Source organism: Paramormyrops kingsleyae, chromosome 1, assembly GCF_048594095.1.
Source record: "Paramormyrops kingsleyae isolate MSU_618 chromosome 1, PKINGS_0.4, whole genome shotgun sequence".
NCBI lineage: Eukaryota > Metazoa > Chordata > Actinopteri > Osteoglossiformes > Mormyridae > Paramormyrops > Paramormyrops kingsleyae.
In genome coordinates, this window is record NC_132797.1 from 52,844,797 (window position 1) to 52,855,050 (window position 10,254).

A 10,254-nucleotide genomic window follows, 5' to 3' on the forward strand; every position below is an offset into this window, starting at 1 on the left:
AGTTGTTAGAATGAAAGGAAGTTGGTTTACTTGGTTGAAGAGTGTGGGGGGGGTCTTGGCAGTTGATGGCAGAGCTGCTGAGCTGATGGCACTCAGGAAGGCGCGGCGTTTGAAGCAGTGGAGTGGAGCCCCTTTGGATTCTCTCCCCTGGTGAAGCTTTGTCTTGGGTGCTGTTCTCTGTTCAGCTGGGCCTTCACTGGAGGACTTCTTGTGGGCTTCTCTTCTCCCGGGCTGATGGTCTTTTTCTGCACTGCTGCTGGTTGTTCTCTGCGCACCTTTGTTCTGAGGTCCAGGTTTTTATGGTCTAAAGTTCATGAATAGGGATGACCAGGAATTCGAATCCTGGCCCAATGGCTGGCCATCCATTTGGCGGGCTTTCGGAAGGGGGTCTGTATCAGTCCTTTTGGGATTTATGGCCCGACTGATTCTCCCTTTACTGATGATTTTCATTAAGCTGTTATAACTTTTGATACATCCACTTTTATGGTAATCACTGACCAGATTTGGAATCAGGGGTGATTAACAATCAGTCTGACACCAAACATGCCATACCAGCTTCACAGGTACATACGCCATACCGTCTGTATTAATTGATTAAAGAATTAATTATTTTATCTATGTGACTGATTCACATCAGTATAGGATACAGATGTTTTGGGTTGCACCTCAACAGATGTTACACTTTGTGCAGACATTACATCAAATATTCATATTACAAACAGCACATCTTATCCATAGATAGGCGTGGCCATTAGTTTGTGGTAATATCAATATAAGTTGCACATCTGGACACAACATATCTTGGTTGGTGTGGCTTATTCTAATTGATCTTCTCCAAAATGGATAATGTACACCTTAATTCAGTTCTTTTTAATATAGCATGTTAGAACAAAGAAACTTGGTGACGGTCCACCAAGATCAGATAAGGACCACAAAGGAATGTTGGAAGAGAAGGGGGGGGTTTAACAAAGAACTCTCTCTAAAACTTAGGACACATTGTTTACACTCACTTTCCAGATTCTTCTGGTATACCATGAGAACATATATACAATGGTAGCTATACCTATCTATTTATTTAAATTTATACGTGTTCAAGTGTAAAGGGGTAAAATAGGTGATACTCCGTGAACATGGTTACAAGGGTGGCACACAAAACACTAAGATTGTCTAAGGACACATACAAACATAACCTATCTGTATATTGAGACTAGTAGTCGCGAGTAAATCAATATACAGGGTATACAAAAGCCAAACTTAAATGAAACTTCCTTTAGGGTGTTTGTCTGTTGGGTGAGTGAAATGTAAGGCAGAATGTATGGGGAGGGGGTTGTGTGCCAAGTCGAGGGACCCCTGTCCGTGATGTCCACTCTGCTTGTCTGTAGGTCCCTAAATCTTTGGGCAATAAAAGTTGGAGTGCTGGCCTCCCTTGTTATCTGTGTGTGTGTGTTTATGTGTGTAACCCCCCTTTGGTGCCTCTCGTACCAGGCTCGGCCTTGTCTCAGGCCACCTGGAATTTAGGCCCTGTGATATGTGCATGTGTGATCCTACACTCACATTATGCTGCTGTATTAAGGTCTGTTGATAGCTATAACATTTTAACTATACATTTTGACCCAGTAACATAGAATCAGGGGTGCCCAACCCTGATCCTAGAGATCTGCCTTCCTGCAAAGTTCAGCTCCAATCCTGATTAAACACACCTGAATCAGCTAATTAGGATCTGAAGGAGCACTTGATAATTACAGACAGGTATGTTTGATCAGGGTTGGAACTGAACTCTGCAGGAAGGCAAATCTCCAGGAACATGGCTGGGCACTATTTCAAATGCATTTATTTGAAATACAAAATACTATTTTGAATTTCAAATACATTTAATCTTAGTGTTTTTGTATTTTCAAAATACACAATACTTTTTGCCAATCAACCTCTTTATTAGACTGGTGATTTCTTGTATTAACTAGGCATTTTAAAATACAAAAATAAATTAAATACGATTAAATACATTTAAATACAAAATACTATTACAAAGTAGTATTTTGTATTTTAAAATGAATTTTAGTTTGAAAATACAAAAATACTTAAGTTTGTAATACTTAAGTTTAAAACACTTTAAAGTACTAAATTCATTTAATTTTTTCAAAGGTATTTAAATATAAAATAGACCCATCCCAACCCTGAACTAGATTATATAGAATTCTAGCTAGTCTCATGTAAACGTTAGTTTACCTTGTCATTGCTGCTGGTCACAGGGATCTTGCCAACTTGCTTTCTGAAAGCAGGAGATTCCACCGTTAACAATGGTAACATGTCTTCGACGACGTACTCTGCCACAAGTCTTCTGGCTTCTCGAGGTTCAAGTGGCATGATGGCAGACCGAGAGAAACTTAATTTCTGTTGTTTTGGCTTATTACTCTCGTCCTCTATTTTCTTTCTCTTCTCAGTAAGTGGAGTGGTCGCATAGCACCGCTCGAGATGTTTTTTTAAATTGCTAGTGCTATTTCTTGACGTCGATAGTTCTCTCGGTTTTACACAAAGGTTGCATTTGACAATAACATTCTTCTTATCCTTCTCTCTGACAAAATCGAAGTAATGTGCATACGTCCATCTCGCGAATGTACTGTCATCTGCCATCTTCATCCATTTGCCACTTTTCCACTGGCCAATGCGCGCCAGGGCTTAACGTGAACCGGGCGGGGCTTGTAGCCTTGGACTTCATAGGCTGAAATCATGCCTCGTTACAAAATACAAAGTTCCACCAGCGAGAGGGAGATGATGAATGACACCACATGCGTCTATTCACTGACCACGAACAGGAAATTACTTGCAGGATTTTTGATTTTTTTATGTCTCGCGGGCGAAAAGTTTGTTGTAACGCAAGTGTTACTGAATATGTACCGAGTAAAATATTACTGAAATTTGATTAGTAATGCCTTACACTACTGCGTTACAGCAAAAAGTAATACGTTACTGTAATATATTACTTTTGTAACGCGTTACTCCCAACACTGCACGCAACGTTAGTGAATTGAAGGCTTACCTGGGGTTGTTAAATTATTACCACAGGTTCCTGCCAGATCTCTCCACACAGCTTGCGCCTCTCCATCTGCTGTTAAGGAAAGATGAAAAGTGGTTGTGGGGTCCCGAGCAACAGAAAGCTTTAGAGGATTCAAAAACCCTAATGCAATCAAGTGCGGTTTTGGTGCACTACGATTCAAACAAACCCCTTATCCTGGCTTGTGACGCATCGCCCTACGGAGTAGGGGCAGTACTCTCACATCAGATGACAGATGGATCCGAGAGGCCTATAAGTTTTGTGTCACGAACGCTGAGTGCAGCTGAGAAGAACTACTCCCAGCTGGATTAAGAGGGGTTGGCTGTGGTTTTTGGGGTGAAGAAATTTCAGTTATTTGTATGGAAGGCACTTCAAAATTGTGACAGACCACAAACCCCTACTGTCACTATTCAGTGAAATGAAACCTGTACCACAGATGGCCTCCCCACGGGTCCAAAGGTTGGCAGTTACGCTCGGAGCGTATGATTACACCATTGTGTACAAGAGGGGTAAAGACCATTTAAATGCAGATGCCCTGAGTAGGCTGCCGTTGACAATGGAAAGAGAGAACTCACCAGAGGAGGAAGAGAGGGTGTTGTTGTTGGACGACAGTGACACACCACTGGTGAATGCACAGCAGGTGAAAAGGTGGACGGATAAGGATCCAGTGTTAGCAAAGGTGCGTGAATTCATCCTGAGAGGGTGGCCACAGAAACTGGAAGATCCCACATTCACTCCTTACACCAAGCGCAAGGATGAGCTGAGCACACAGGAGGGTTGCATACTGTGGGGTGGAAGAGTAGTTATCCCTCTACAGGGCCGAGCAGCTCTATTGAAACAACTTCACCAGACTCACCCGGGAATCACTTGGATGAAGGGTTTGGCCTGCAGCTACATGTGGTGGCCAAATTTGGATGCCGAGGTGGAGTCGCTGGTAAATGCATGTGCAGTGTGCCAGGAACACAGAAACAGTCCGGCGTTAGCACCCTTACACCCATGGGAAGTTCAGGATAAACCCTGGAGAAGAGTGCATGTGGATTACGCGGGCCCATGGATGGGTAAAATGTTTCTCATTCTGGTAGATGCCTATTCTAAGTGGATAGATACACATGTAGTTAACAGATCCACAGCAGCTGTAACGATTGAGTGTCTTAGGCAGAGCTTCAGTCAGCAGGGCATACCTGAAATAGTAGTGTCCGACAATGGTACTTGTTTCACTAGTGCAGAATTTCGGGAGTTCATGCAGAAAAATGGCATCAGACACATCACAACAGCCCCCTACCACCCTGCTTCAAACGGGTTAGCAGAGAAGGCTGTTCAGACTGTTAAGTCATTAATAAAAAAAAACACTGGGGATTCCCTTGAAACTAAAATGGCAAGAGCACTGTTCAGTTATCGGATAACCCCCCAGTCCACAACAGGTAAATCACCTGCGGAGCTATCATGTGGAAGAAAACTGAGATCCACATTAGACTTGATACACCCAGACTACAGGGACAGAGTGTACAGGAAACAGGAGAAACAAAAGCACTACCATGACACGCACACCCGAGCACGAACTTTGGAAGAAGGAGATTTAGTCTTCACAAGAAACTTCAGTTCCGGACCGACCTGGATACCTGGGGCAGTGGTGGAGAAGACAGGGCCTGTGTCATGCCAAGTTGCGCTGGGTAATGGACAAGTGATGAGACGTCACATTGATCAGGTGCATAGGAGAAGTTCCAGTTTTCCAGTAACATCAGTGGAGACACCTGATACTTCACAGACTGAGGAGTACACACCCCTGGTGGGGAAGGAACCACCTACCTCTCCAGACCCCTCTCCTGATAGAGCTGCAACAGCAGATTCAGAAGAGGTGATTGATGGTTCCCCTGCTGGTGAACGTCCGGCAGTGAGGAGGTCTCAACGTAGTAGGAAAGTTCCTGCTTACTTAAAGGACTATGATTAGCTTAGCAGTGAGCTCCCTAGCCACAAGGCAAGAATGCGCCTTGGAGTCTCGCAGGGAGGAGGTTGTCTACCCGAATCCCTAACATAGTTATTGTTCTTGTGTTGTTAAAGAAACAAAATGTAAAAGAAAAAAAATAAATAAATAATAATAATAATAATACTAATGTTAATAACAAGGAAATAAGTGGAACCAAGGAACTGTGAAAATTGGTTAAGGTTGTTGAAATTCATTGTTTTTGGGTAACTACTGTTGTTTATGCTAGTGTTATCAGAGGGGAAGGGATGTAGTAATGTGAACACAGAAGGTGTGTTGGAGACCACTAGGGGGAGTTAGAGTGTGTAATGCGAGATGTAATTAAAGTCTACAAAACGTATTCCTCCCGACTTAAGTCTGCATCATTACACCAAGTCATAGTATATCACAGTCAGTAAAGAAAATCTCTTTTATTCCAGCAAGTTCAGCAAAGCGCTCCCATCACACTCTGGCACTTGGTACCAAGTCACCCCCAGCACACAGAGCAACCAGTAGATAAAACATAACTCCCAGGACTTCTAAGTCCTGATTGGTCATGAAACATCAACAAACTATGCTGAAACATATAACAAACACAATTCTCCTGCTCCATTGGTTCACCTTGGTAGCAAGGTAAAGTCCACCCATTATACGCAATTTACTGGAGACAGCCTCGGCTTATAGACTCTACCTGAGATATGTACCGTATATAGATATTAATTATATGACATTGAATCACTGTTAATGTTTGGGTGTTCCATTGATTATTTTTATTTATTTATTTTTTTCTGAAGTGTATCTTTATTGTTTTATATTAGACATCACACATATGAGAACTTAACAACAAACATACAGCTCTGGAAAAAATTAAGAAACCACTTCATATTTTGTTTCTCAAAAAAAACATTTTTAAATCCTGGTTTAATCCTGGTTCTGCTGGCAGAAGGCTATACTGTAGGTTCCTTCCAGGCCCAAAATTTCAAAGACAGCAGAACACAAGAACAAGGTAACACAGAAGACACTGGGAATGACCAAAAACCAGCCAGATCGAGGGCGGTAAATGACTTTGTAATGGCAGAGATGACCGTCAACATATTCAACAGTTTCTCATGAATCGGAGGACGACATCAAGTGAGCTTCAAACATTATGGGAGATATTAAGTGGTGTGAAGTGCACTGCTGAGACACAAAGAAGAACCAGGCTGCAGTTTGCAAAATATATATATTATTATTAGGCCTATATATATAATTTTTTTTTTTTTTTTTTTTAAATGTGTCCTGTCCGGCAGCTTTAGCAAGCAGAATAATGGTCTGAATGCACTGCTGTGTCAGACATATTTGCTTTGCCATGAGGGGCTCTATAAACTCTGTATAGGCCCTTCATGTTGGTCGATTTCTTTTTATTTGTATATTTATTGTATTTTATTTTTAACACATGTAAAATATTCCAGTTGCCGAGCTGTCCGGAAGGGAGTGATAGTGAAGAAAAGGGGTAGGGAGAGAGATTAAAAAGGAGGTGATAGAGGAGAAAAAAAACAAAAAAAACACGAACAAAGGGGGAGACAACAGTGGGAGAGAGGCTAAGAAAGACAAGAGTAACGTAAAAAGCACATATCAAGGCAAAAAAAAAAAAAAAAAAAAAACAGCATTTGAAATACAACCAAAAATGGACGAATACAAAGACACAACCAGAATTAAAGAAAATAAAACAGATACACAGACATCCAAAATCATTGCATGTGCTTGGAAGGGAGCGTGGAAGTGGGTTTGCAAGTGTGTTTTTCTGTGTGGGGGTATACGTGTGTTGGGTGCGTGTGAATTTCTCCATGGAATGTACTTGATAGCAAGGGTGGGGGGCCGCAACCCCACCCCACAAGAGCCAGGGGCCAGCGGAGACAGGCCCAGGAGACCCAAGGCGTCCACAGCCCCCCAAGAGCACAGAAGAGCCAAGGCCCCACGTCCCCACGACAGCCGCGTCCCCACCCCAGCAGGAGGAGGAGGGGGGAGACCCCAGGCGCAGCCCCCCGCAGCCAAAAGGGCACGAGCCCCAGAGAACCAGAGGCAACAGGCAGCCGACCCCGCGAGGGGGACGGCCGCTCCCGTACGGGCCAGAGCCAGGGCCCCAGGACCCCAGGCGGCCGGGAGCCGACCGGCCCCCGGTAGAGAGCCCCACCCACGCCGGAGAGGCCCGAGCCCCCCCCAGGCCACCACCCGGCAACCAGCAACCATGCCAAGGAGGCAGCCGCGCCCAGGAAGGAGCAGCTAGCCCCGAACCCAGGCCCACACTGCCCACATAGACACCTCGCAAACACACCTCTCAGCCATACACATAGACCATACATCCACTCACACAACATACACAGACACATACACAGAGACAAAAAGACATAAGCCCATCCCCTCCGGACCGCCCTCCGCCATGCGGGGGAACAGACACCACCCCCCAGCACCAGCCGCAACCCCAGGGCACCGCCAGCCGGACGACCGCCCGAGTGCCCCCCCACCATCGCGGGCAGGGAGCGGGGGTGTAGGAAGACCCGCCCACTCTCCTCCCCCACGCACCTGTGTGAGAGGTGGAGTGTTGGATGCATGTGTTGGTGAGTGTATGTGGTGTAAGGGATGAGTATGACTGTTGAGAAACTTAAGATGGATTTAAAATTGACGGGGGAAGCGCGGAGGAGCACTGCTTGCAAACAGCTCTCCTCCTCATCACCCCCCCGCCAAGACCCTCAATGTATACGGTGTAAGTAAAATTGAGGGGCGGGCAGCAGTGAAGAGGTTCCATTGATTAATGATTAACACATTGACGTATTGTCCCTGAATCACTGAAGATACATGGTTAACATATGATTAGTATAATTGATTAACATGAGGCAATCAATTATGTAACATATTATATATTGACTACTACAACTACTTTATTAAGCTATAACTCTTTGTGCACCAGTTGGGGCGGCTTCGATTCTCTTCCTGCAAGTGGTTTCTCGCCCCCCTTTGCTCCACTGTCTGCCTCTCCAAGGTCCGAGCTTCTGCGGAGCCAACTGCAGGCAGCTATCACAAAGCGAGGTCACACAGTATTCAAAACAATCTCTTCTTGCCTAAGACCTAAAACATAACAGACCCAATATGCCTCCCCTCCCGGGCCTACTAATGTCCAATTTTATTTCCATACCAGCAATACAAACTAAAAGCAGGTACAAACTTGGATGTTAAAATTAAAATGGTCCGAAACAAAGATGAGTTTTGTCTCATGAGCAAAGATGCTGAACTATACACCCTCAAAATAGTGTCAGCCGCTCTCTTTGTTAAAAAGGTTACTGTGTCAACAGCCGTCAAATTGGGTCACACTAGCGTTGTTTTGGCCGCAAATGCAAAATACCCGATCGAAAGAGTCCACATGAAAACATTTAGCCTGCCAGTCAGGATCCGTGTCTGCACACAAGAAAATTTATTTCTAGGACAGCTGCCTAAAACCGTCGTCATAGGACTTGTGGATAATGTAGGTTTTATGGGATCATATGACCGAAACACTTTCAATTTTCAACATTACGATGCAGAATTTGTCACACTTTATGTCGATGGGCAGCAGTATCCCGCTAAATCCTTTCAACCAGATTTTAACCAGGGCAACGTGTCCCGGGAGTATTACAGTTTGATTCTGGCCTTGGGGAGACACTTGAAAAAATTATTTTTAGGATAAAGAACTGCGACCGACTTGTTTACAGCACAAAGCAGGCTCAAGACGATCTCAGTGTAACGTGTGGCCAACATTGCCTTTTTTATGTAATTAACCGCTGTAGAGGTTTTTCTTTTTCTAAAACTCTGTCATTTTATAGCTATGACTTGAGAAGGAATGACACCATGGTTTCTCATTTTGTTTCTAAATTTAAATATATCGTGCATGTGAACATGTATTTATCATAACGCAAATGGCGAGATGTTGTAAGGCCATGAATAAAGCATGTAACTGTGTGTGTTAAATACAAACTACATAGACAAAATATCACGTTTTACTGTTTTATTACCATTTTAATAAGCACAAAAAAACACTTTAAAACATAAGCCTGTCACGTCCAGCTCCGTCCGATTCTCGTGTGTGCCACGCCCACCTCGTTACCTCCTGTTTCTGCCTGATTGTTCTCACCTGTTGCTCGTTACCCTCAGCTTGTCTTGTGTATTTAGTCCACGTCTCGGTTAGTTTCCCCAGTTCGATCATTGATGTTGTTTTACGTAGTGCCTGTTCCTGTCCTTGTCTGCCCGTCTAAGACCAATAAACCCTGGTTATTGGACTTCCTGGCTCAGCGTACCTGCTTTCCTGTTCGCCTGCACGCCGTTACGTAACAAGCCAGTCTGGCTTTAAGAATTTACGCGGGGTGCTACTGGTCCGTGGAGACCGAGTAATACCTCGAGGGGTACTGTCACGCGGCTCCTCAGTGGGATTCTTATTCTTGATAGCTTCTACTGTATGAGACGGCAGACATCTTGGTTGGGTATGAGGGTGCAAGGCATGTTGAACTCCACAGGTCTTCTTGCCTCGGTCACATGGTGGTAATGTTTTTAAGCAAATCAAGCATATGGGACCCCGCAATAGTTTTACCATTAAAAACAAACTCCCCGCGCGGGTTCCACGCAGTGACAGCAGAGTTTTCAAGCATTTTGCCCATCATATATTCAACCTTTTTCTTGTTATGTGGTGCTACATTTTTACTTCTTCCATGATGGTGTCACGTGCGTGCCGCCCCTGCATTATCTACGGCCTCTTCTGGCGGTGGTGGGGGTGTAACTGTCAGAGACAAAACCTCGTTATTGCCTTGCCTGGCCAAAGTCAAATATCTCTGCAGAACCTCTGTGTACATACGAAGCTTATCATAGTCAGCAACATCAGTTGTTGATAAAATGTTGTATATTGCAATGTCCAGTTCGCTTTCGGCAGTCTGCCTTATCGTATATTTAGGAGCTGTGGCATTATGCAGTTTTTCAAGCTGCTCCTTAGGAACCAGATATTTTCCTAGCGTGCTCAATTTACTAGCGTGCTCCAGGACTGGTGAGGAACGGCAGCGCAACACTTAGCAGGGATAGAATGAAACCCCCATCAGTGGGTGCAATGGCCCCATCAGTTTTTCAGTTATCATATTTTTCTTCCTTCTTAATGACGCCCGTTTGTTTGCCAGCAGTTTAAGGTTACTCTTTTGCTTCTTTAGTTTTACAATCTGTACTTTGGTTAAGGGGATGTTACCGCACA